Genomic DNA, 27,871 nt, shown 5'->3' with positions numbered 1-27,871 from the left:
TCAGTGCGGCTCTGGTACATAGCCCTCAGCCGACGCCATCTTCTCCAGTCTTTCTTGCCGTGCGGTGGAAAGCAGCTCGCAAGTCGTTGGTTGGCGATTTTCGAACAGTGTTTTTGGTTGTTGTCGGTCCAAAGTTCTTACTTCTCTTCTCAAAGCTAAGTACCCCATTGGAGAATCTTTTTCTTGTTCCTCCGATGTCAGAAAAAGTTAATAATTGTATTACGTGTGGAAAACAAATACCTCATAAAGATTTCCACTCTTACTGTCTACCTTGCTTAGGCCCTGACCACGAAGTTTCTTGTTGTCGGTTCTGTGCCAGGTTTAATTCTCATACTATCAAACGCAGGTACGACTGGGCTCTGAATTACTTTGGCAGATGCTTCAATTATAGAATGTCGTCGGACACTACCGGAATTCAAAAGAAGCGCAAAGACAAGGACAGGCCTCCGAGATCCAAACAGGACTCGTTGCAGCTGGAGCCGGCGTCCGGTTCGGCTGTCGTCAGTGAGGCGCTTTTGCAGCCCCTGTCGTCAGCCACTTCTGAACCGATGGCCGATACGGACTCCCATGGGGAGCCATCAAGGCCTTCTATTTTATCTGCTGCAGGACCCCTCGGATGGGTCCGGAACCGCTGTGCAGGTACCGGCTTCTGAGGGGGTATTCAGGCCTACTCACATCACTATTTCAAAGGCAAAGACAAAGACTCCTGCTAAGTCTAATGCTCCTGCTCAAGCTATTTCTGAATCTACTCCCAGGACACAGAAACAATTGTTAAGGATGGCTGAAGATTTGCTTACAATGATTAGGGGTTCGCCCCGAAAAGGCCTCGACAGGATGTTCCTATGGATTCCTCTGACCAGGCTTCTGTATCTTCTGTCTCTTCCTCTGATCAGGAATATTCTTTTCCTCCTTATGAGGATTCGGATGCTGAGGACTCCTTGCCCTCTGCCTCTCCGCCTGAAGATTTTTCTTTTGAAACCTTACATGAGATGAGGGAACATTTTCATTGGGAAGGTCAGGATTATTCTGCTTCCAAGTAGAGGCTTAGAGAATTCCTTCTTCTTCCTCAGCATAGGCCTTTGGCTATCCCTCCTGTTCTTGACATTGTGGATGATGCTTTTTCCGAGGCTAATTTGAATCCTGATTCCATGCCTCCTGCTCCCTCTAAGCCTGATAGGTTTTATAGGGTTCCTGAGTCTCATTTGTTCTTATTTAAAAATCCTTCTGCAGATCCTGAAACTATATCTCAGGGTTCTAAGGCTGCTAAAGTTGCTACTTCTAAGAATCCTATTCCCTCTGAGAAGGATTCTCGTGCCTTAGACAGGTGGGGCAAAAAGGTTTATACTTCTGCTACCCTTTCCATTAGGGCTTTGAATTGCCAGTTTCATATGTTTAAGTATCAGCAATTTCTTTTGTCTGTCTTAAAGCAAAAGCTTGCTTCCCTTCCTTCATGTGCAGAAGATAAGGAACTACAGGATGTATTGCATGCAACTGAACAACTGAACAAACATAGCTTGCATTGTGGTTTTGATGCTTTGAATGCTTCTTGCAGGGCCGCAGCCTCTGGTACTGTTATCAGGAGACATGCTTGGCTTCGTGAGCAAAGTTTACCTGAACAAGTTAAGGCTAAACTATTAGATGCCCCTGTTCAGCATGATGTTCTTTTTGGATCTAAGGCTGAGGAGGTTATTAAAAAGATGGAAGAAAAGGCAAAATCTATGCAAACTGTGAAAGATTTCTTGCAAGTTCAGCCTCCTAGATTTTCCAGGAATTGGCCCTCCAAAAATTGGTCCTTTCCCACGTCTGACAGGCCTCAAAGGGGAAGATATAGACGCTCCAGAGGTCGTGGCCAAGCTCAGGCCTCCTACAGATCAAGACAATGGACTTCTTCTTCACCTAGAAGGGGAGAAGACAGATCCCAATCTCAAAGAAAGCAAACTCAATGACTCTCTCAGTTGGGCTACAAGACCTCTTTTCCTGGATGCCCCTCTCGGAGGAAGACTTTCTTTTTTTTTACAGAAATTGGACTCATATTACCCGGGACAAATGGGTATTGGACGTGATTTTAAAAGGCTACAGATTCCACTTTCATGCCTTGCCAAAGGCTTTCGGTTGGCCAGATCTGCCAAAACATCAATGGTCAGAGGCCTTAAATCAAGTGGATGCTCTTCTGGCCATGAGAGCCATAGAGCCTGTTCCACTCTCAGAGATGGGAAAAGGTTTTTATTCAAGACTTTTTCTGGTTCCAAGAAAACAAAGCTCATGGAGACCTATTCTGGACCTTTCTGTGTTAAACACCTTTTTAGAAATTCCAAAATTCAAGATGCTTACTCTGCAGCAGCTGATTCCAATGCTCTCTCAGGACGCCTGGATGGTGACATTGGACCTAAAGGAAGCTTATTTACACATTCCCATCAGGCAGGAACGCAGGAAATTCCTCAGGTTCAAGGCAGGTTCGAGACACTTTCAATTCTCTGTACTGCCCTTTGGTTTATCTACTGTGCCCAGAGTCTTTACCAAGTGCCTGGCACCAGTAGTGGCTTATTGCAGACTTCAGGTGATTCAGATTTACCCCTATTTGGACGACTGCCTTATTCAGGCAGACAGCAAGGATCTTTTGCTTCAACATCTGGATTTTGTTCAACGTCTTCTCCTCCTCCTGGGATTTTCAGTGAACACAAAAAAGTCACATTTGATCCCTTCTCAACAAATGGTATTTCTGGGAGCCCTCTTAAATACAACCTTACAAAGGGCCTTCCTCACTACAGAAAAACATATACAGCTGGCTTCAATTTTCAAGACTTTGGCAACTCTACCTCAGCTCACTGCAAGGAAATTCCTGCAGGCACTGGGCTACATGGCTTCCTGCATTATGTTGATTCCAAATGCAAGGCTTCATATGAGAAAGCTTCAATGGTATCTAAAAAGTGTATGGTCGCAGCATTACCACGATCTGGACACTCTGATCCCTCTAATCCCCTGCCTCCAGAAGGAGTTCCTTTGGTGGTCCAGGGTGTGTGCTTTAAACGAAGGAAAGCCTTTCCATCTTCCTCAACCTTCTCAAATCATAACCACGGACGCCTCGGATTATGCTTGGAGAGCACACTTTCTAGGCAATTGCCAGCAGGGAACCTGGACAAAGGATCATCTTCACTGGCACATCAATCTGAAGGAAATGTTGGCAGTTCAAAATGCTCTTCTAGCCTTCAAGAACCTTTTGCATCCAGGGCCTCTTTTGATTTACACAGACAACACCACAGTCATGTGGTACATAAACAAGCAGGGGTTCTCATTCCTTTGCAGACTAGCTATGACTTTATGGGACACAGCTCTAAATCTGAATCTACATCTCCAGGCCCAATTCATACCAGGAGAACAGAATCTCTTAGCAGACAGCCTGAGCAGGAACATTTTAGATCCTCACGAATGGATGCTAGACACCAACTTATTCAACAGGATTACTGCAGTTTGGGGATGCCCCCAGATAGATCTGTTTGCATCCCATCTCAATCATCAGCTGCCTCACTTTTGCACAAGGTCATTCCACAAAACAGCTTGGAAAGTGGATGCCCTGTCCTTCAGCTGGAAAAACCTTTCGGGATATGCCTTCCCTCCTCTTCCTCTGCTTCCTCGGGTGTTACTAAAGATAAAGCAGGACAAGCCCAAGTTCCTCATCTTGATTGCTCCAAATTGGCCTCGACAGTTGTGGTATCCAACTTTAAAGCACCTGTTCTTGGAACCTCCTTGGATTCTCCCTCTGAACCCTTCTCTTCTGTCCCAGCATCAGGGTCAGTTGCTACATTCCAATCTCAAGACCCTTTGCCTGGCAGCTTGGCTCTTCAAAGGAATTTGATTTCTTCTAGTCTTCCCAAACAAGTTTTGAATGTTCTTTTGGAAGCTAGACGGCCTAGCACTAGGAAATCCTATGCCTCTAAATGGAAGAGATTTTGCATTTGGATGCAGGACCGAAGCTTGGACCCTCTGGTACCTGATCTCTCTTCTATTTTGCTTTACCTTTCGGATCTTTTGTCTAATGGACTTTCCTTTTCTTCCATTAAGATTCATGCTTCTGCTATTTCTGCTCATTTCAATACTGACCCCCCTGTTTTTTCTCATCCTTTGGTGAGACAATTCTTGAGAGGGGCTAAGAATTTAAGGCCTCCCAGGACCCCTCCTGTTCTTGCTTGGGATCTTAATTATGTTTTAGAAAAACTTACTTTGCCTCCTTTTGAGCCTGCTGCGTCTTCAGATATTAAGTTTTTATCTTGGAAGACTGTTCTTTTGTTAGCTTTGACTTCTGCCAGAAGGGTTTCAGAGTTGCAAGCTCTCATGGCTGTGGAACCATACCTTACTTTCCACCAGGACAGAGTATCCTTGAGGACCAATCCTACTTTCATGCCTAAGGTGATTTCGAAAGTGGCTTTAAATCAAACAATTCACCTTCCTACCTTCTTTCCTAATCCTCAGAATAAAGGGGAAAGGATTTTGCATTTCTTGGACGTGCACAGACAGTTACGATTTTATTTGGACAAGACTAAAGAGTTCAGAAAATCTAACCAATTGTTTGTTTCTTTTGCCTCCAGTTCTCTTTGAAAGGCTATTTCCAAACAAACTATTTCCAAATGGATTTCTTATGGAATAAGATTTTGTTACACTCATCATGGGAAACAGTTTCCAGGTACTGTGAGAAGTCATTCTACTAGAGCAGCTGCTACTTCTACAGCTTTTCTCAGGGAGTTCCTACCAAGGATATCTTGGAAGCTGCCACTTGGAGTTCTGTGCATACTTTTTCCAAGCACTACAATCTCCCTTTGTATTCTAAGACCAGGGCAGGCTTTGCCTCTGCTGTTTTGCAGGGTCTTCTTGCTGCCCTTCTTCTGTCTAATCCTCCTCCCTTTGTCACTGCTTTGGGATTCCACCCTACAGTTATGACTGCAACAGTGAAACACGATGAACATAGTACAGTTGTGTACACCTACCATAAATGTAGATGTTCGAGTGTCTTCACTGTTGCAGTCTCCCTCCTATCCCCTCCTTTTCTCTCTCTTTTGTGGTGTATTTGTGTTTCCTTGTTGGATTCATTTTTGATTTATTGGGGACTTCTGACATCTAGGGCAAGAAAGGCTGGAGAAGATGGCGTCGGCTGAGGGCTATGTACCAGAGCGTCAGGGTACTAGCTTGTACAGCCCGGACCCAGACTTTGGGATTCTGGCTGACCTCGGCCGCTGGCAGGAGCACCCTACAGTTATGACTGCAACAGTGAAGACACTCGAACATCTACATTTATGGTAGGTGTACACAACTGTACTTTTCTGAAACTGGACGATGTTCATCGTGTTGCCCTGCTGCAGTCATCACACTTGGTTATCCTGTCGTCAGGCGGTCCCGCAGTCGGCCGGAATTCCAAAGTCTTGGTCCGGCGTTGGTTGCTGTCGCTTCTTCCCTGACGTCAGTGTGCCAGGGGTATATATAATTGCATCCAACGCCATTTTCTTTAGTTTTTCTTGCCGCATGGTGCCCGAAGCAGAAGCAGTTCGCAAGTGCCGATCGGCCGACTCCTGAGATTTTCAAAGTCGAATTTCAGATCCGAAGTCTTCAATAAAGCCAAGTACCTCGTTGGGGAAACTTTTCTTGCCTCAGACCGATGTCAGAAAAAGTTAACAATTGTATTTCTTTTGGGAAGCAAATACCTCATAAGGATTTTCATTCTTACTGCATACCTTGCCTAGGCCCAGACCACAACGTCACTAGTTGTCGTTTTTGTGCTAGGTTTAATAAGCGTACTATCAAAAGACGCTTTGATTTCGCATGACACTATGGTAGAAAATTTAACTACACTATGCCGTCGGAGCAACCGACTACCGGCGTGCACAAAAAATGCAAGGATAAGGACAGGCAGCCTAGACCCAAGACAGACTCCGAGGCCTTGGCTGATCCGGTATCTGGTTCACCGGTCTTCAGTGAGGCTCCGATGCAGCCCCTGACTACCGCAGACCTGGAACCCGAGACCGCTTAGGAAATTTTGGCGGAAAGTACTAGGCCGACGCAGCCATTTTGTTTAGCCCCTACCGACGACACTGCTGAAAAAGATGTCGGTGTTGCAGAAACACCTTCAGTTTCCGAAGGCGTCTTCAGACCGACAACGCTCACTATAAAAACGTATCCTAAGACTAAGACTCCTATTAAACCTAAAAAGACTGCACTTCAGTCCCCTGTTCAAGGCCCCATGCCTAAGAAACAGATGCTTAAAATGGCTGAAGATTTGATCTCTTTAATCAGGGGGTCCCAACCCCCTCCTGACAAAAGGCCTAGACAAGAGGAAGGTTATGCCTCCTCTGAACAAGTGTCTATTTCCTCAGGCTCCTCTGAGGACCAAGATTACTCCTTCTCCCCTTATGAAGATTCTGATGCTGAGGATTCTCTTCCCTCAGCTTCTCCTCCTGAGGACTACTCCTTTGGGGAAATATTACACACTGAGGGAACATTTTCACTGGGAAGGTCAAGACTACTCTGACTCAAAGAAAAGGCTCAGAGAGTTTCTTTTACTCCCCCAGCACAGACCTCTTGCCATCCCCCCAGTTTTAGAGATTGTGGATGATGTTTACTTAGAATCCAGTTTGAACCCAGATTCTCTGCCTCCTGCTCCAGCCAAACCTGATAGATACTACAGAGTGCCAGATTCCCAAAAATTTCTTTATAAAAGTCCTGTTGCTGATCCAGAGACCATCTCCCAGGGTCCCAAAGGGGCTAAGGCTTCTATGGCAAAAAATCCTGTACCCTGTGAAAGGGGACTCCAGAGCACTAGACAGGTGGGGGAAAAAGGTTTACATCTCAGCCACTCTTGCTATGAGGGCACTAAATTGCCAGTTTCACATGCTAAAATATCAGCAATTTCTAATGTTTCAGTTAAAACAAAAAATGAGCACACTCCCTCAACAGTCTGAATTGAAAGAAATGCAGGATCTGTTGCATGCAACTGAACAGGTGGGCAAACATACTTTACAATGTGGGTTTGATTCTTTGGAGGCTTCCTGCAGAGCAGCTGTCACTGGGTCTGTTATACGTAGGCATGCTTGGTTAAAGGAACAAACTCTGCCTGATCATGTTAAAGCAAAGCTTCTAGATGTTCCCTTACAGCAGGATGTTATTTTTGGAGTAAAAGCAGAAGAAGTCTTAAAGAAAATGGAGGATAAGGCAAAATCTATGCAGACAGTCAAAGATTTCCTACAGGTATAGCCCCCTCACTTCAGCAGAAATTGTCCAACAAAAAATTGGTCCTTTCCAGCTACTGACAGACCACAGAGGGGTAAATACAGATGTCCAAGAGGCAGAGGACAACCACAAGCCCAGTACAAACCTTAACAATGGGGCACTGCAGCACAGAAGGGAGGAGAAGACAGGTCCCAAACTACCAGAAGGCAAACTCAATGACTTGCACCTCATTTGGCCAAACAACACTCTTTTGGCAGCCCCCTTGGGAGGAAAAGTCGCACTTTTTTCAGACAACTGGCACATTGTCACAAAGGACAAATGGGTCCTAGACATAATTTCACGAGGATACAGATTCCATTTTTCACACCTTGCCAATGAAAAGAGGAATGTCAAACCTGCCACAAAATCAATGGGCAGAGGCACAAAGGCAAATTACAGCTCTCATGGACATGAGAGCCATTCAGCGGGTACCTACTCAAGAGCAAGGCCAAGGATTTTACTCAAGACTCTTTCTAGTTCCCAGAAAGGACAATGCCTGGAGACCAATTCTGGACCTTTCAATTCTAAACACCTTCTTACAAGTACCCAAATTCAAGATGCTAACACTACAGCAGCTTCTTCCCATGTTGGGCAAGAAAGCATGGCTAGTAACGTTGGACCTCAAGGAGGCATACCTGCATGTCCCTATCAGACAAAGTTGCAGAAGATACCTCAGTTTCATTGCAGGTTCAACCCATTACCAATTCTCTGCACTGCCCTTTGGCTTATCTACTGCGCCCAGGGTCTTCACAAAATGCCTGGCACCAGTAATTGCATACTGCAGACAAAGAGGAATTCAAATATACCCATACCTGGACAACTGCCTCATCCAAGCAGAAAGCAAGGACATCCTCTTACAACATCTGGCTTTTGCAAAACATCTTATAAGTTGCCTGGGGTAACACAGTAAATGAAAATAAATCAAAACTAGTACCCTCACAAAATATGACATTCCTGGGTGCCATCTTGAACACAACGGCCCAGAAGGCTTATCTGACGCCAGACAAATAACTACAACTGACTCAATATTTCAAAACAATGGCAACAAAGACCCAACTACCTGCAAGAAAAATTCTGCAGGCCTTGGGCTTCATGGCATCTTGCATACTACTAATACCATTTGCAAAGCTGCATATGAGGAAATTACAGCGGTACCTAAAAAGCGTATGGTCTCAACACAGCCACAGTTTGGACACAATGATATCTCTCATTCCCTACCTACAACAGGAGTTTCTATGGTGGTCACTGGCATGTCACCTCAACAAGGGTCAGCCTTTCACCTTGCCCCCAGCCAGGCAAACTATGACAACAGATGCATCGGACTACGCCTGGGGGGCTCACATGGCAGGACAGTGCGTTCAAGGCGTATGGACTGCAGATCAAAGGAATCTGCACATCAGTCAAAAAGAGATGCTAGCTGTACAGAATGCTCTGACAGTCTTCAAAAATCTATTACATCCAGGTCAAATTACAATAAGGACGGACAACACCACAGTAATGTGGTACATAAACAAGGGGGGGTACACACTCCTACCCTCTATGCAGGCAAGCAATGACCTTGTGGAACACAGCTCTGGCTTACCAAGTTCAGTTACAAGCTCAATTCCTGCCAGGACAAAGTAACACATTGGCAGGCGACCTCAGCAGAAACATCATGGATCCCCACGAGTGGAAACTGGATCCACAAGTATTTGCAATGATAACTCAAAAATGGGGCCTTCCAGATATAGACCTGTTTGCCAGTCCTCAAAATTATCAGCTAACAAAATTTTGTACAAGGACACTTCACCATCAAGCTTGGAAAGTGGACGCACTCTCATTCAGTTGGAAAAACCTGACAGTATACGTCTTCCCTCCATTGCCTCTCCTCACAAAGGTGCTTCTGAAAGTCAGAAAGGAAAGACCACGACTGATACTCATAGCCCCAGACTGGCCACGCCAGCACTAGTACCCACTATTGAGGAATATGGTCCAGGGTCCACCTTGGATTTTACCACAGACTGCCCATTTGCTCACACAGCAAAACAATCAGATTCTTCACAGCCAGCTAAAAACCTTAAATCTGGCTGCATGGCAGATCACCTAAACATCCAGCCAGCTCCTCTTTCGTAAGCAGTTATGGATGTTATTCTGGAAGCTAGGAGGCCCAGCACCAGGAAGGCCTATTCGGACAAATGGAAAAAGTTTTGTGCCTGGAACCAAGCTAAAGGCCAAAACACACTTCAGCCTCACATACTTATGATTCTACAGTATTTAACTGAGATGTTGCACAAAGGACTTTCCTTTTCTTCCATTAAAATCCATGCATCAGCTATTTCAGGTCACTACAACACGGAACCACCCTTATTTTCACATCCACTTCTAAGGCAGTTCCTCAGAGGGGCAAAAAACATTTGGCCCCCCAGGAGAGCACCTACACCAACATGGGACCTAAATTTTGTTCTGGAAAACTGGAAAAACTTACGCTACCTCCCTTTGAACCAGCTTTCTCTGCAGATCTACAGTTCCTATCATGGAAGACGGCCCTGCTGCTAGCAATAACTTCAGCTAGAAGAGTCTCAGAGCTGCAGGCACTAATGACAGTGGAACCTTTCCGCATTTTCCGTCAAGACAGAGTTTCTCTACAAAGTAATCCTTCCTTCATGCCTAAGGTGGTTTCAAGTGTGTCTTTAAATCAAACCATTCACTTACCTAACTTCTTCCCAAACCCGCAGAACAAAGGAGAAAAGGCTCCTGCATTCCTTGGACATTCACAGGCAACTTCGCTACTACTTGGACAAAACTAAGGCTTTCAGAAAATCTGAATAGCTCTTTGTATCTGTGCTACAGCTTCACAAGGGAGGGCTATATCAAAACAAACCATTTCCAAATGGATAGGACAGTGCATTCGTTTCTGCTATACCCATCATGGAAAACCAGTTCCTGCTACCATTAGGCCCCACACTACCAGGGCAACAGCTACATCTACAGCCTTCCTCAGGGGGGTTCCAACCAAGGAGATTTTGGAAGCTGCAACTTGGAGTTCAGTACACACCTTTACCAAACATTATCACTTACCACTTTACTCTAAGACTAGGGCTGTCTTCTCCACTGCAGTTTTGCAGGGCCTTCTAGCCTCCTCCAACCCTCTATGATTCCTCCACCCATCCATAGCTTTGGGATTCTACCCAAGTGTGATGACTGCAGCAGGGTAGCACGATGAACATAGTACAGTTTTGTACCTACCATAAATGTAGATGTTCGAGTGTACACCCTGCTGCAGTCCAGGTTACCCTCCCTCCATCCCCTCTGATCTAACTGGCTAAATCTCTACAATACCTTCCTGATGTATTTGCTTATAGCTGGAGGGATTTTGTGTTTGTACAAAAAATTACTCAGTTTGGTACTAATTACTGACAACCTTTTTGGGGGCACCTGACATCTGGGGCAAGAAAAACTGAAGAAAATGGTGTTGGATGCATTATATATACCCCTGGCGCACTGACGTCAGGGAAGAAGCGACAGCAACCGATGCCGGACCAAGACTTTGTAATTCCGGCTGGCTGCGGGACCGCCCGACGACAGGATAACCAATTGTGATGACTGCAGCAGGGTGTGCACTCGAACATCTACATTTATGGTAGGTACAAAACTACTTTTCTAGCTTAGTAAGTTGGGAAAAACAGCAAGATTTTTTTAGTTTTTTCAGTAAATACTGTAGAACCAAGTAACAAACAACTTTTACAGTGCAGTAATGGCTGTCACACGTGAGTGGGAAGCCAGAGACAATTAAAAAATATAATTTAAATGACTTGTTTAAAGTACTGGCACAAGTAAATGCAATTTTCAGTTAAAAATGAGCGTTTTGAGAAGCAATAAATGCCAGAAAACGAGCATTTAGGCGGAAATAGCAGTAAATAACAAGAAAAATCAAAAATTGGTACTTAAACACTCCAAAGTCTTTCCTTTTGCCTTTCTGGCATTGTAGGTCTCTGCAGGACACCCGGGCAGGATCTGCTGAGCTTATTCAGGCGCAAAACCACTCAAATGCGGGTTTTATATCAGAAAGATTAAAGAGATAGAAATTACCCCAAAATGGCCAATAAAACTAAAGTTTCTGGGCGGAAACCACTCCTCCAAGGACAGGTAGGCTGTTCAGAGCTCCCCCACTCTCACTGGTGAACAAAGAAACTTCCTTTTTGCCCAAGTAAGGTATGGCCAGCACAGAAGCTTTTTGCTAAGTAATATGGTTTCAAATCCTTGTACTCCCATGCTGACAAATATTGAATCCCCCTGGGAACACACCAGAAACTAAGCCAATTATTGAAGTCAATCATATATTGTGCAGGCTACACACACACATAATCTTTATTTCTTAATCTATGTCCCACTCTCTCTCTCTGTTTATACATGCATGTATGTATACATATTATGTATGCGTACATACATGTATGTGTACATACATGTATGTATACAAACATGTATATATATATATATATATATATATATATATATACACACATACATATATATATATGTATATATATATATGTGTGTGTGTATATATATATGTACACACACATATCTATATATAGATAGATATATATATATGTGTGTGTGTACACACACGTCTGTGTGTGTGTGTGTATATATATATATATATATATATATATATATATATATATATATATCATCATCATTATCTTCTTTCGGCTGTTCCCGTTAGGGGTCGCCACAGCGGATCATCTGTTTCCATTTCTTTTTGCCCTCTGCATCTTGCTCTTTCACACCAACCACCTGCATGTCCTCTCTCACCACATCATAAACCTTATCTTAGGCCTTCCTCTTTTCCTGTTACCTGGTAGCTTCATCCTTAGCATATTTTTCCCAATATACTCAGCATCCCTCCTCAGCACATGTCCAAACCAACGTAATCTTGCCTCTCTGGCTTTGTCTCCAAACCTCCCAACCTGGGCTGACCCTCCAATATACTTATTTCTCATCCTATCCACCCTCGTCGCACCCAGTGCAAATCTTAACGTCTTTAACTCTACCACATCCAGCTCTAACTCGTGTCATTTTGTCCGTGCCACTTTCTCCTACCCATGTAACATAGCTGGTCTCACTGCCCTCTTGTAGACCTTCACTTTCACTCCTACTGGTACTAGTCTCACAAATCACTCCTGTCACTCTTCTCCACCCAATCCACCCTGCCTGTACTCTCTTCTTCTCCTCTCTTCCAGACTCACCATTACTCTGAACTATTGATCCCAAGTATTTAAACTCCTGCACCTTTGCCACCTCTACTCCTTGAATCCTCACCATTCCTCTGTCCTCCCTCTCATTCACACACATATATTCTGTCTTAGTCCTGCTGACCTTCATTCCTCTTCTGTCTCGAGCATATCTCCATCTCTCCAGGGTCTCCTCTACCTGTTCCCTACTCTCACTACAGATCACAATGTCATCTGCAAACATCATAGCCCATGGGGACTCCTGTCTGATCTCGTCTGTCAATCTGTCCATCACCATTGCAAATAATAAAGGGCTCAGAGCAAATCCTTGATGTAATCCCACTTCCACTTTAAACGCATCCGTCACTCCCACCGCAGACCTCACCGCTGTCACACTACCCTTGTACATATCCTGTACCACTCTTTCATACTTCTCTGACACTCCCGACTTCCTCGTACAATACCACAACTCCTCTCTAGGCACCCTGTCATACGCTTTCTCTAAGTCTACAAAAACACAATGCAACTCCTTCTGATCTTCTCTGTACTTCTCCATCAACACTCTCAGAGCAAACATCGCATCTGTAGTGCTCTTTCCCGTCATGAAACCATACTGCTGATCACTAATCATCACGTCCCTTCTTAACCTAGCTTCCACTACTCTTTCCCATAATTTCATGCTGTGACTGATCAGTTTAATCACTCTGTAGTTTCTACAGCTCTGCACATCACCCTTATTCTTAAAAATCGGTACCAAAACACTATTTTTCCATTCCTCAGGCATCCTCTCACTTTCCAAGATTTCATTAAACAATCTGGTTAGAAACTCCACTGCCATTTCACCTAAACACCTCCATGCTTCCACAAGTATGTCATCTGGACTAACAGCCTTTCCATTCTTCACCCTCTTCATAGCAATCCTTACTTCCTCCTCGCTAATCCATTGCAATTCATGATTCACTATCCCCACATCATCCAACCTTCTCTCCCTCTCATTCTCTTCATTCATCAACCCCTCAAAGTACTCTTTCCATCTGCTCAACACAATCCTCGCTTGTGAGTACGTTTCCCTCATTATCTTTTATCACCCTTACCTGCTGCACATCCTTCCTAGCTCGGTCCCTCTGTCTAGCCAATTGGTACAAGTCCTTTTCTCCCTCCTTAGTGTCCAGCCTTTCATACAACTCTTCATATGCCTTATCCTTAGCCTTCGTAACCTCTCTCTTTGCCATGCACTTCATCTCCTTATACCCCTGTCTACTTTCTTCAGCTCTCTGACAGTCCCACTTCTTCTTTGCCACCCTCTTTCTCTGTATACTCTCCTGTACTTCCTCATTCCACCGCCATGTCTCCTTGTCGTTCTTCCTCTGTCCAGGTGTCATCCCACGCACCTTTCTAGCAGTCTCCCTTACTAGCTCTGCTGTAGTTATCATGCTATTTGGTAACTCTTCACTGTCACCCATATATATATAAATATATATATATATATATATATATATATATATATATGCGTGTGTGTGTGTGTGTATACACACATCCCTCCATCCATCCATAAGTCCACAGCCCCGGTTTCCCATTTTTGCACAAGGTAGGGGTGTCGCTTCAGAAATCAGCTAGGTCCGTGGTTTGCAGCCCTGAGTGTTTTTACCTGGGAAGTGATAATGAGTCAGTGCTGTATTGTAACTGACTTATTGCTAAGGTGATAATGACCTGCCTTTTATTCCTGCAAAGTTATGCATGCTCAGACACAGGTGATAATTGCTGCACATAACCTGTTGAATAGGCATTAATTAAATTACCTTGTGCAGCTGTTATGTAACACAGACTCATCTTCATCAGTATGGAGAACACCTGAGTAATTCAGTAAAATAGTATAACACTGAGCCCTTCCTGCCACCTAAATTGCACACATTACTGACAAAGCCAATAAAAATTTCCAAAATCTAAAACATAGCTGAAATATTGTCCAAAATATCTGGTTGAGCAATGCCAACACTCTGAAAACAAACAAAAGGCAGACCTACATTTAGTTACAAATATCCGAATCTTGGCACCTAAAAAGGTAGCAACCCACTTTGTTTTCAGTAATGGTTAACACTACCATTACACTACTATAGGCCATATGAGCATTACATAAGTGCTAGACTCACCCTTCACATTCCACTCGTGAACAGATATAAATGTCAAAAAAGGTCACTGCACAACTCAAACACATACACCTCAAAAGTATCTTGTACCCAACATGTAACTATATTACTACTAACATCTTAACACCCAAACTTGAATAGATGCTCCCAAAAGTCAATTTTAGTAACTTCTAGAACAACACTTCACATAATGTTAAGACATTACTTTGGACAAATACCAGACCCATCAGTGTACCTTTTTGAGCTCCACTATTCATTTCTTTATTTATCCATTGTTAACCAGGTTAGTCCTACTAGGCTAGTAGCCTCTTACACAGGGGACCACTGACTGTGTGTGCATATACGTGTATATATACATATATATATATATATATATATATATGTGTGTGTGTGTGTGTGTGTGTGTGCGTATATATATATATATATATATATATATATATATATATATATATATATATGGGTCCCCTACTATTTACCGTATATATATTCGGACAAAGAAATCACCGACACCAACGACCGACAACGAGTTGACCGACACGCTGGAATCCCGACAGCCGGAAAGACCCACAGGGGAATGTGACCTGGTAAGTATGCGATAGTGAGGGATTTAGTAGGGAGCGGACAGGTAAGTGTGCAATAGTGAGGGATGTAGGGTTAGGTGTGTGATAGGTGAGTGTGCGGTAGTGTCGGAGCTTGGGGTTAGGGGTGGGTAAGTGAGTTAAGGTTAGGGTGCAGGTAGGGAGAGGTGCAGTGTCGGAGCTTGGGGTTAGGGTGGTAAGTGAGTTAGGGTGCAGGTAGGGAGAGTGCGGTGGTGTCGGAGCTTGGGGTTAGGGGTGGGTAAGTGAGTTAGGGTTAGGGTGCAGGTAGGGAGAGTGTGCGGTGTCGGACCTTAGGGTTAGGGTTTGGGTTAGGGCTAGTGGATATGTCCTGTAGTGTACTGTGTAGTGTGTCGGTGTTATGGTGTTCGGTGTTTTGCGTTGTCGGTACTTTTTGTTGTCGGTCGTTTGGTGTCGGTGATTTCTTTGTCGGTGAATCGGTAAATAGTAGGGGACCCATATATATATATATATGTATATATATATATATATGTATATATACATATATATACAGGGACAGTTCTTTTACTGTGTTGGAACTATCAATACTGTCTTCAAAATGAGGTATTACTTAGCATATTCAGATGCTTCATTGCAAAGTTATTTACCAAAATATGAAAATAAAATCATATTTTCCATAACCTGGCAAGTACTGGTTGTGTACTGCGTGACAACAATTTCTTTATCTGATGTTGTCTGAGTATGCACAAGCACCAAAATGAAACATCTCCCCAGTGACCCATTCTGCAGTCTGTCCTACTATGCAGAAGCACCAGAATGCAAGACTTCTATCGATAAACCCTTCAGCAGGTAACACATGTAGGTCCAAGGAAGAAGGAAATTATATCCGTTATACAAAATGGCATGATTTGTTAAAGCTTCGTTTAGATTTATACTTTTGACCAATATTCCAGTATCCAATGAAACAAACCATATGAAGAAATCATGACAAAACCGCCCAAGTCCAGAAACTGCAACTATAAAAAGGCACATGAACTTTTGTTATTGCGATCCACCAATATAAGGGCACTCCGACTTTTGTCATTGCAATCCACCAATAACACCAAGGAATACAAGTTTCCATTTTTTTTTTTGTGGTCATTCTTTTTCTATTTGCAACCATGTGCCACTGCAGCATTATTTAGAAACATTGCACAAAATGGAAAAATGTAAACCAAGTAACTGATTTCTACTATTATTTACACATGTATTGTTGTTAAATTTTACAGGGAATAAATGCCACAAAAGTTCTAACTTGATAAATACTACATAACTGTAGCCTCATCCAACCTAATGTTTTCCATTTATAAAAAGCAAACCACGCAGAACTGAAACATGATACAAGCTCCATATGAATCTGTGACCTACTTAGGGCGCACCTGGTGGGACATAGGTTGAATTTTCAAAATTAGCAAATAGCCACTCAGAGAATAACCGCTAACAGAAAAGCAGGTTCAGTATATAAGAAAAGTATTTTTCTTTCTCTCTCCCTATTTCACACAGACAGAACAGAGCATTTGTATGACTATATCAGTAAGAGAATTAATGTCTAGTGAGGAATTGAAACATACAAAAGTTATCCAAAACACTATAAACAACTTAAACATACAAGATTTGTAGTAATGAGCACTTGGATGTCAAAAAGTGAAGGGTAAAAATACATGTTGGTATTTTTATTTCACATCATTTTGGATTTATTGATGTGTAACAGTATTTCTCCGTACAAATAACTTCTTTGCCTGTGGGTTCTTGTAAAGGGTGCTTGCGGGTGTCAAGTTCTCTATAAAAGCAATCTTGCTTCCTAGGGGCAGGAGGAAGGGAGTCTGGGTACAGAGCTGCGTCCTAAGACATCTTCCAGAGCTACATGCACAGGTGGAATAGCTGATGGTCTGGGGGATGGCAGGCTCAGAAGCTCTCTGAAATGAGTCTAGGCTTGAGAACTCTTTGTTCTCCCAATAAAATGCCTCTTTCATCTTGTGCAGAGCTTTCCCAAAAGATAGAGAACAGAGACAAGTATGTAATCTAAATCTGAGTTAGGGAAATATTTAGGAGGGAAGTGTTCAGCATTAAGACAGTTTCTTCCTCATCTTTGAATTTGGAGTGCTCCTTGGGGGGTGCATCTCTCCTTTTTACTAGGAAAACCTCTTGGAACAGGCACCTGTGGCTGGACTGGTCCACTGGACTGCATGAAATCCAAGAACTTTTGGGCCAGCTTAAACAGGTCCTGTGCACCAACCTGGATAAAGAGGCTGAAGACTGAGGCAGCAAGGTAATTGGTCTCTTGGGTTTGTATGTCCATGGTTCTGAAATAAAGGCCTCAGAACACGAGCAGGTGGCTACAACCTCTATCCATTTCCCTGGAATTTTTCTCATGTACTGCTGTCTCCCTCATTAGAAGCCAAAGGCTTGTGAAGTGGCTTCGGACCAGAACAGTGAAGTGTGGCCTCCTACCATGGTGGCCTCATCAGGGGTTGCACTAGACTGCTCAGTCCCAGCAGTCATCAGACCAGGGGACTGCAAAGCTGCCTCACTTAAGGTGTCGACAGAAGATCTGACTATGGATGCGGAAAGCTCTCCATTGGCCCCAAATGTCCTTTTCCTTATTTCTTGGGTGGGGAATTGGCTGAAGCAGAGGCATGCATTGTTGGGTCAGAAGACTTCATGTGGGCTACAAGGACTTTGTCCCTACGTTTCATAGTTTTGGAATGAAACCAAGTACAATACTAACAAGAAATATCATGCTGAGGCTCCAAGCAACACAAACAATACGACTGAAAATCTTTGTGGGATTTGCTTCCCACATTTCCAGCAGTTACTAACTTTTGAAAACATTAATTAGAAAAAGACTTCCCCAACAGGGTACTTATCTGAAAGTAGGTTGGAAGTAACTGTAGAAAAATCAGCTGACTGTGAGCATTTGATAAACACAGTAGTGCATCAGACTGCAAGGCTAGAAAGAACTGAAGATGGTGCAGACACTCATTTTATACCCTGACACTTGGTGGTCCTTGAATGTCCTTTGGGTGGGGGTGATGGAAAAACTCTGGAAAATGAGCCAGTCATGGGCTTCTGCATGGCAGGAAGACCCAAGAATCAGTACTACAACACTGGCTAGGAAGAACATCAACAGTGGCAGGGCTAGCCACCCAGCAGTGTGGGCACTGGCTCTGTATGATGCTCACTGTTGATGTTATACCCTGATCCCATGTGCAAAAAAATGGGAAAAGGGTCTTATGGATGGATATTGTGGCATAGTTGCCAGCCTTTGCTGAAATCTGTAATAAATACAGTAACTGTATAATTTTAATGATTCATTCACTATCTCTGAACTGAGTCTCTCTCTTTCAAAATGTCTCCCTGGCACTGGATTATAAATTTCTGATAACATATTGGTCTTACTGTGAGTGTTGTAAATGTGTAGTGCATGACTTCTTCTGAAACTTCTACATGTTCCTACTCTCCTTGTCATTAGAAAATGTAATGTTAAGTTGTCTATCTCGCCTTCATTCTTCCTGGTTGGGTTCGGTGCCGATCCTCGGCTCAGACTCGGCCATCTTCAAAAGCTCGAGAGCTGCTTACTGGCTCGAGGCCCCCCTATATCCCATGATGCCTGGCGCTAGATACCCAGATCTCGTTTGCCGCTTCTGCTACGAGGTTGTTTAACTGGCTCAGGTCGTATAAGCTGTACTATTATTATTGTATTTTTTCTTGTTAAAAATCTATATTGGTAGTGTAGAATTAGTCGTTAGACTTTAGTATTGTAGCTAGTTTTTCTTCTAGATAAGCGTTGCACCTTCCTTAAGAAACTCGTTTTAGTTAGAGAGTTTCCCCCCCTCTCCCTTTTCCACAGAAAGGTTCTTTCCGTTTGAGTTAGAGGTTAGCCTTTCTTTCTATCTCCCTTTAAAAAAAAAAAAAAAGTTTTTCTTGTAATTAATCACTGTTCGTGTTTAGTGATAGTTTTAGATACTTTTTTGTGGTTGTATTAGTATTTGTAGTGGTTTGTGGTAACTGTAGAGTGTAAACTTTTTTACATTGGTTACCTTAACCATCTCTGTGGAAACTTGTCCTTGGTTTTCTCCCTAGGATGTCCAAGGATCCAAAACCGTCCAGATTCAAGAAGTGTGATTCATGCTGTCAGAAGATGTCTCTGACAGATGGTCACACTTCTTGGGTTTATTGTCTGGGCGCTGTGCACCTGCAGGACTCTTGCTCAATCTGTCATACCTTCAGTCCAAGAGTCCTGCAGGAGTGCAAAAATAAATTGATTCTGAGGGGTATGCTTAAACCCCAAAATTCACCGGCGAAGGCTCAGCCGGCAAAATCTTCCAGGCCATCTAAACCGTTGGCTCCCAGTTTGGAGCCGTCGTTGGGTGAAGCCACACAAGCCATTTCGGCTCTGGCTGGAACCGATGTCCCTCCCTCCCAGTCGGCTCCAACACGGTCTTCGGAGCTGGCTGAGAGTCGAAAGAGATCCAGGTGTCCTTCTTTGAAGTCGATAGTTCGGCTCCGAAGTCGCCCTTGCTCCAATTGGAGCGTAGTAATCGATCATCCCACTCTTCTCGGTCCTCTAGACTTTCGGACCATGACTTGGAAAGAGTGGTCAGTAGGCTGTTAAAATCGCAGACCCTAGCCAAAATGTTGTCCAGCCCTCATCAGGAGTCTGCTCCGTCCACAACTGTAGATATTACTCGTCCGACTTTTCCTATGAGCTCGGAGCTGGAGTTAGAGTCGTGGAACCGTCTGCGTCGATGCCCTCTCTTTCGGTTCCGTCATTAGCTCCGATCCCCTCCATGGTACTTTCCCTGGAGGGATCTGGGCGTCGAGACTCCCTCGTCTGCTCCGAGGGGGCGAGTGGCATTGGACCCTTGTCAGACCCCGCTCTCCCTCTCGGTGCTTCAGCTCAGGTGAGCTCGGCTCCCACATCTGCCTCGGAGCCATCTCCCTCGGTGCGGAGAGGGCTTCTGGTTTCTTCGGAGCCTGAGCCTTCTCTGCGTCCGGGCAGGGACGCCTTCGAGGTGATGAGGAGTGTACTGGCCCCTGAGTCAGTCCCACGATCGACCCCATCGCCTCCTCCCCCTAGGGTGCCTGTGTCAGCCTCTGCCCCTCTTCCAAACCCCAAGCGTGGGGATCCAGTGCTCCAGGACACCCCTTTGGGTGTATCCTCCTCTTCCGAGGCCTCCCCTGATCTTTCAGAGGAGCCACCTCGCAAGAGAAAATGCAAGAGGAAGCATGTTGACTCCCCCGAGTCTGTCACATTGGATACCGACTTAGAGGAGTCAGAAGGGTCCCCACGATCCCCCTCTGAAGATGTCTCCTTCTCAGACATCCTTGAGATGCTTAGGCAGAGGGGAAACTGGACTACCCTAAGCCCTTCCGAGGATGAGTCTGTATTCCTGGATGTGTTTGGATCCCGACCTTCCACCTCCTGGGTATCTCCACCTTTCGATCCACTGATGTCTGTGGTGGCTCGAAAGGCGTGGACGGCTCCAGACACAGTGGAACCGACCCCTAGAAGACCTGCCAAGTTCACTACTGCCCCACAGGACAAACAGTTCTTGACCAAGGGTGTCCCCGTTGATGCCATGGTGGTAGCAGTGGCCACAAAGAAGGAGTTGGCTGAAACTTCTTCATCTGTCCATCCCCCTAACAAGGAGTCCAGGACGATGGACAGATATGGGAAGCGGATGTTCTCTTCAGCGACCTTTTCCATGTGGTCCCTAAATTACTTGTGCCACTTTACCCATCTTCAGAGGGATCTCCTGAAAGATCTTGGAGATACCCTCCAAGATCCATCAGCTGAGGGGGCCCAGGCTAAGGCAGCCTCCCAGCTAGCGACTCTTAATTCAGTGGTAAACTCCTCCATGTGGCTCATTTCGTATGCAGCCGATGGTGCGAGTAGAGCCGCAGGCACAGGTGTGGCCGTAAGGAGGCATGCTTGGATGCGGCTATGTAACTTTGTGGAACCTTTCAGAGCGTCTTTCACCACCCCATTTGATGGTTCCTCTCTCTTCGGATCACAGGTGAAAGATACCTTTACCAGGTGTGAGCAGGAAGGCAAGACTCTCTCTGCCATAGGAGTCCGTTTTTCCACTCCTTCCAGACCATATCCTAAGGGTCAGAAGAGTGGAAAGATGAGGTTCCGGAAATCCCAAGGAGCCTTGCTGGACACACGTGGTGAGTTTCCCTCCAGGGGCAGAGGAGGGAACAATAACAGACGCCGCCCTCGTGGCAGAGGGGGTCCGCAAACCAGGGCAGCAGAGAATCTTTCTCTGACAAGCCCTTCCAGCATCCCTGAAGGGTTGACCGGCTGCTCACTTCTGGAGGCAGTCGGGGGAAGATTATCGCTGTACCCAAGAGCCTGGCAAGACATAACACAAAACAAATGGGTACAGTCCGTCATATCTGGAGGCTACAGAATTCCCTTCGTTCACACCCCCTTAAGGTCAAACAAGTCCCTTCCAGATTTTCCACCCAATCTAAGGGACCAAGCAGTGCAAGTGGTCTCAAAACTGCTAAGAAAAAGGGCCATCCAGCAAGTCCCAGCAGACCAACAAGGATCCGGAATTTACTCAAGGTTCCTTTTGGTACCAAACAAGACAGGGGATTGGAGACCCATTTTGGATCTCAGCAGACTAAACAAGTCTGTACAAAGAACGAAGTTCCAGATGGTCACGCTTCAGTCCATTTTACCCTTTCTGGGTCAGGACAATTGGATGTGCTCCATAGATCTTCAGGATGCGTACTACCACATCAAAATGGACAGACGCTCCCGGAGATTCCTTCACTTCCGGCTGGGAGCCAGTCATTATCAGTTCAGAGTTCTGCCCTTTGGTCTCACCACAACAAACCCCCAGGGTGTTTACCAAATGTATGGCAGTAGTTACCTCTCACCTGAGATGGTAAGGATTCCAGGTGTTTCCATATCTCGACGACTGGCTCCTCACTGCTACCACCAGACATCACCTTCTGCGAGCCAGAGACTGCACCATCCACACTTGCTCCATGCTAGGTATCACAATAAATTTCGAAAAGTCTGCATTGTCTCCCTGTCAATCTATCACCGTTATAGGCGGAAATTTAAATACCAAAGACATGTTAGCGAGCCTCCCACCAGACAGGGTGTTAGTGATTCATCAGCATGTCATGGTTTTATTAGCATGCAAAAGGATTCAAGCCAGGTTTGTCCTTTAGACTCTAGATCTCATGGCAGCAGCGATCATACTTGTCCCTCTAGCTCGTTTTCACATGAGGATCCTCCAGTGGCTTCTTTTCACCCAATGGTCCTTTCAGCAACTTCCCATGTCTTACATGTTTATGATCACTCAGGCATGCAAGAAGCATCTTGCGTGGTGGATGGTATCCTCATCACTCCACGGCAGACCATTTGTTCTCCCCCCTCCAGTGGCCACAGTGACCACGGACGCTTTCCTGATCGGGTGGGGGGGGCATTATCAGGGCAGAACAGTCCAAGGCACCTGGCAACCTCACGAGTATCATCTGCACATAAATGTCTTGGAAATGAGGGCTGTGCTCTTAGCGTTGCATGCTCTTCAGGACTCTCTTCCTACCGGGACCATTGCAGTTCAAACGCACAATATGTTCGTAATGTGGTACATCAACAAGCAGGGCGGAACCAGGTCCTACCCCTTATGTCGAAAAGCGCTCAGACTCTGGCAGTGGGTGATCTCTTCCCAACGGTTTCTGATTGCAATGCACATCCCTGGGAGGTCCAACGTCATAGCAGACAGACTGACTAGAGCAATTCTCATGCCTCACGAGTGGTCTCTGAACCAGGTAATTGCAGACCAAATCTTCCGCAGATGGGGCCAACCTTGCTGCGACCTTTTTGCAACTCCCTTCAACAGCAAGTGCAGCATTTTCTTCTCTCTCCTTCCACTTCCCGGGCATTCCCCCCAGAGACGCTCTAGTCCACGATTGGCCCCAGGGACTTCTTTGTGCATTCCTTCCTTTCCCCCTCATACCGAAACTAATTCAGAAGGCTACTGCTTTGGGTTGCAAAATGATCTTCATTGCCCCTTACTGGCCTCGACAAATATGGTTTCCGTTCCAGCATCACTATCTTCTCGAACAGATTTGGACTCCGGACCTAGTTCCAGACCTCCTGATTCATCAGTCGGGCAGGCTGCACCAATCCCTGCACACACTCCAGCTCACAGCGTGGCTGCTCCACTTCCAACCTTAGCCGGGCTCCCAGATATCTCCCCCTCTGTGCGTGAAATCCTTTTGTCATCACAGAAGTCTACGACCAGAAAAACTTGCGCTAGTAAGTGGAAACGTTTTTCTTCCTGGGCAGAGGCAAAAAGTATTGACCCCTTTTCAGCCCCCGTACACTCCATTTTGGAATTTCTTGCGGAGCTCTTCCATGTGGGGTCCGCTTCCGCTACAAGTTCAGTTGGCGGCAATTTCAGATTTTCACATTGGCCTATCGGAAAACAATATCATGTCCCATAAGCTCTGTAAAGCCTTTCTCAAAGGAGCTACTCTGCTCAGGCCCCCAGTCAGAGATCCTCCACCACCGTGGGATCTAAATTTGATTTTAGCTTCGCTAATTTTGCCCCCTTTTGAACCTGCAGCTTCTTGTTCACTGAAGTTCTTATCTTGGAAAACCCTTTTTCTGGTAGCTATTACTTCAGCCAGAAGAGTTTCAGAACTACAGGCTCTTTCTATCCGACCTCATTACCTCGTGTTCCACAATGACAGGGTTGCTCTGAGGACTAATCCTTCCTTCCTTCCTAAGGTCTCTTCAGAGAGTAACTTGAATCAGTCCATATACCTTCCTGTGTTTTTCCCTAACCACTCCAACAGGGCGGAGTATAAGTTGCATCAGTTAGATGTTCACAGGCAACTACACTTTTATTTACATAGAACCAAAGACATTAGAAAATCAGATCAAATGTTTCTGCCTTATGCAGTAGGTAAACAGGGGCTTCTGGTCTCCAAGGTGACCTTATCCAGGTGGTTGTCTTCTATCATCACGTTCATATACCAAGTCAAGAATAAAGAATTACCGGTCAAACCAAAGGGGTCACTCCACCAGAGCTTTAGCCACTTCAGTGGCTTTTCAGGCTAGGTTGCCCATGGAATCTATTTGTGCTGCGGCTACATAGGCCAACCCACATACTTTCATTTCGCATTACAAGTTGGATTTGGTTTCCAGGAGCAGAGCTGATTTTGGTTCCACTGTTTTGAAGAGTGTTTTCCGATGAGCCACCCAGGATTTTAAGTGCTAGGGACGCTGTCTCAACCAGCAAGAATGAAGGCGAGATAGACAACTTAACATAAAGAAGTTATGTACCTACCATAACGTTCCATGTTAGTTGTCTTCTTCTCACCTTCTTTCTTGCGTCCCACCCTCCATCCTCCTATCCTAGTGGACTGAGAAGAGTTCCTCTTGTTTTTGCACTGGCCTGAGTCTTCTCTGGCTAATTCCTTCTGCTTAGTAGTCTCCCCAGTAGGAATTATGCATTCTAGGATAGCATTCATTTATTATTATGTCTGCAGTTAGACTTACCAAACGAGATCTGGGTATCTAGCGCCAGGCATCATGGGATATAGGTGGGCCTCGAGCCAGTAAGCAGCTCTCAAGCTTTTGAAGATGGCCGAGTCGGCTCTGAACCCAGCCAGCAAGAAAGAAGGCGAGAAGAAGACCGCTAACATGGAACGTTATGGTAGGTACATAACTTTTTTTTTTTTTTAGGCTAGGCATCTTACCATGTGATGATATCTCTAGAAAGCCAAATGGCTTTGGCATCAGGAAGAGAAATGTCCATTAAAATAGCAATAGTCAGTCTCTGGAATATACTGATCCTCAGATTCTTTTGTTGGGCTTATAATTTTAAAGTCAGACTCTCTTTGTAAACCTTATTTTTTCTTGGATAACTTTTAATTGATCATTAAAAGAAATAGTTCTTGACTGTCAGTGGAATAGGCTAGTTGCTGTATCCCCTGCTTCAGGGATGTTGCATGCACCTCAAGCTTATCTACTTTCTGACCCAACTCTGATGTCCTTCAAGGATGCATCTGCAGTCCTTACAAATGGGTTGTCCTGTCGTCAGGCAGCCCTTGATCGGCGGATTCCAAAGTCTGGGTCTGGCCCTCGGCTGGTGTCGCACTTCACCCGGCGTCATAACTGCAGTTCTTTGGTATAAAGGCATCAGCCGGCCATTTTCCTCAGTCTTTCTTGCGGCGTGGCGCCGAAGCAGAAGCTGTTCAGTGGCCGGTCCGGTCCAGAGATTACTACTACCGAATACTACCGAAGACTTCCTAAAAGCTAAGTACCCGTTGGGGACTCTTTCTTACCTCAGCCGATGTCAGAAAAGTGAAAGTGACTGTTTAACTTGTGGGAAACAAATACCTCATAAAGATTTCCACTCTTACTGCTTTCCCTTGTTTAGGCCCAGACCACGACATAGCAGCTTGTTTAGCCTGTCTTTTCAACCGCGAACGCTTAGGCGTCGGTCGGAGTTTGCTGAACAGTTTTTCGCTCAGATTTTTGCATAATGCGTCGGATCTTCCGACTACTCAGATTGTTAAGAAAGCGCCAAAGAAAGGACCGACAGCGGTCCGCGGTTTCGCGAAAACCCGGTTAAGCAAACCGGTGTGAAACTCTCGCAGTTTGACGAATCCCGCACCGAACGGTTCAATCTTCAGCCGAATCCATGACTACTATCGAGGCCCCTCTTCCTTAGTTGAATCGGCCTCTGAAGTTTTGCCTACTGTGGTTCCACAAGATTTGTGACACCATCCCTTTGGATGTTTCTACCCATGGTGCTGCTAGGCCTCCTGCAGCCATGTCTATAAAGGCCTTTGCCAGGGCTAAAGCAGCCAAAACTTCTAAGTCTGTTAAGCCCCTCTCACAGGCCCAGCTCCAGTTCTCAAATGCTTACTCTGGCAGAGGATCTCATCTGTTTAATAAGGGGATCCCAATCTCACCCAGACAGGGCCTCTCAACCTCCAGAAAAGAGACCTAGAGTAGAGCCCCCTGAGCCAGTGTCCTCAGATGATTCTTCTGATGATACAGACAATACAGACCATCCAGAGGCTCCCTTTTCTACTTATGAAGACTCCGATGCTGAAGAATCGATTGCTTCAGCTTCTCCACCAGAGGAGTTTTCTTTTGGGGAAACTTTACATGCCATGAGAGAGCAATTCCAATGGCAGGGGCAAGATTTCTCAGATTCAAGGAAAAGGCTTAGCTTAGGACCTTTTACACTTACGCAACATAGGACTTTAGCTATACCTCCAGTTCTGCCTGTTGTGGATGATGCATTTAATGATGCTTGCACTGCTCCTGATACTTTACCTCCAGCCCCTGCTAAGCCAGATAGGTTCTACAGGATCCCGGACACTCATCACCATTTATACAAGGCTCCTTCGCAGATCCTGAAACTATCTCCCAGGGGCCTTAGGCAGTAGCTTCAACCTCAGCTAAAAACCCTCTCCCTTCTGAAAGGGAATCCAGGTCCTTAGAGATGGGGTAAAAAAGTATACACCTCTGCTACTCTCTCAGCTAGAGCATTGAACTGTCAGTTCCATATGATCCAATACCAAGAGTTTATGCTTGATCAGTTAACTAAGAAACTGTCCTCGGATGATTCTTTAGATAAGAAATATGTTCTAGAAATGGTGAATAACATTCAGCAGGTTAGTAACCATTCCTTAAAATGTGGCTATGATGCACTGGAGGCTTCATTTAGATCAGCCATGACCGGCACAGTTATAAGAAGACATGCATGGTTGAAAGAACAAGTCCTGCCGGATCATGTTAAAGCAAAGCTATTAGATGCTCCTATGGATAAGGTCAGTTTATTTGGTTCTCCTGCCCAACAGGTACTGAAAGAAAATGGAAGAGAAGGCAAAATCTGTACAAACAGTAAAAGATTTCTAACAGGTTCAGCCCCAAGGTTTAGCAGGAACTGGCCTTCCAAAAATTGGTCCTTTCAGACTCCTCTAAAACTCAGAGAAGGCGGAATAGGCGTACAAGAGGCAGAAATCAATCCAGAGGAGGTGCCTACAGGGGCGCCAGTGGCAAGGTAACAACCAGCGAGGCACAGACACAACCACTGCCACTACAACAGGACAATCACAGTGACTTGGCTTTGACACGCCTACCAGGGAACAAATAGCAGCACCCTTAGGCGGAAAGTTAGCATTATTTTCAAAAACTGGCACTGTATCACAAAGAGACAAGTGGATTTTACAAACTATAAACCAAGGCTACAGGTTTCATTTCCACACTTTACCGGAAAAAGAGGAATGCCAAACCTACCACCAAATCAAAGACAGAAGCTCTAAAACAAATAGCTCAATTAGCAAGGATGAGAGCTGTGGAAGGGGTACCATCTATGGAACAAGGCAAGGGATTTTACTCAGACTCTTCCTGGTACCAAGAAAGAGAAAAAAGGAGGCCTATTCTCGACCTGTCCGCTTTAAACACATACATCATTGTTCCCAAAATTCAAAATGCTGACCCTACAGCAACTTCTTCCCATGCTGGGCAAGGAGTTTTGGCTGGTAACTCTAGATCTCAAGGAGGCATACCTGCACGCCCCATACCTGCACATTGCAGAAGATACCTCAGATTTCTTGCAGGATCAGAGCATTATCAATTCTCAGCATTGCCCTTTGGCTTATCTACTTGCCC

This window comes from Protopterus annectens, chromosome 3.part0 (assembly GCF_019279795.1).
Source record: "Protopterus annectens isolate FY-2018-M chromosome 3.part0, PAN1.0, whole genome shotgun sequence".
In the NCBI taxonomy this organism is placed as follows: domain Eukaryota; kingdom Metazoa; phylum Chordata; order Ceratodontiformes; family Protopteridae; genus Protopterus; species Protopterus annectens.
This window is presented reverse-complemented; position numbering follows the sequence as displayed.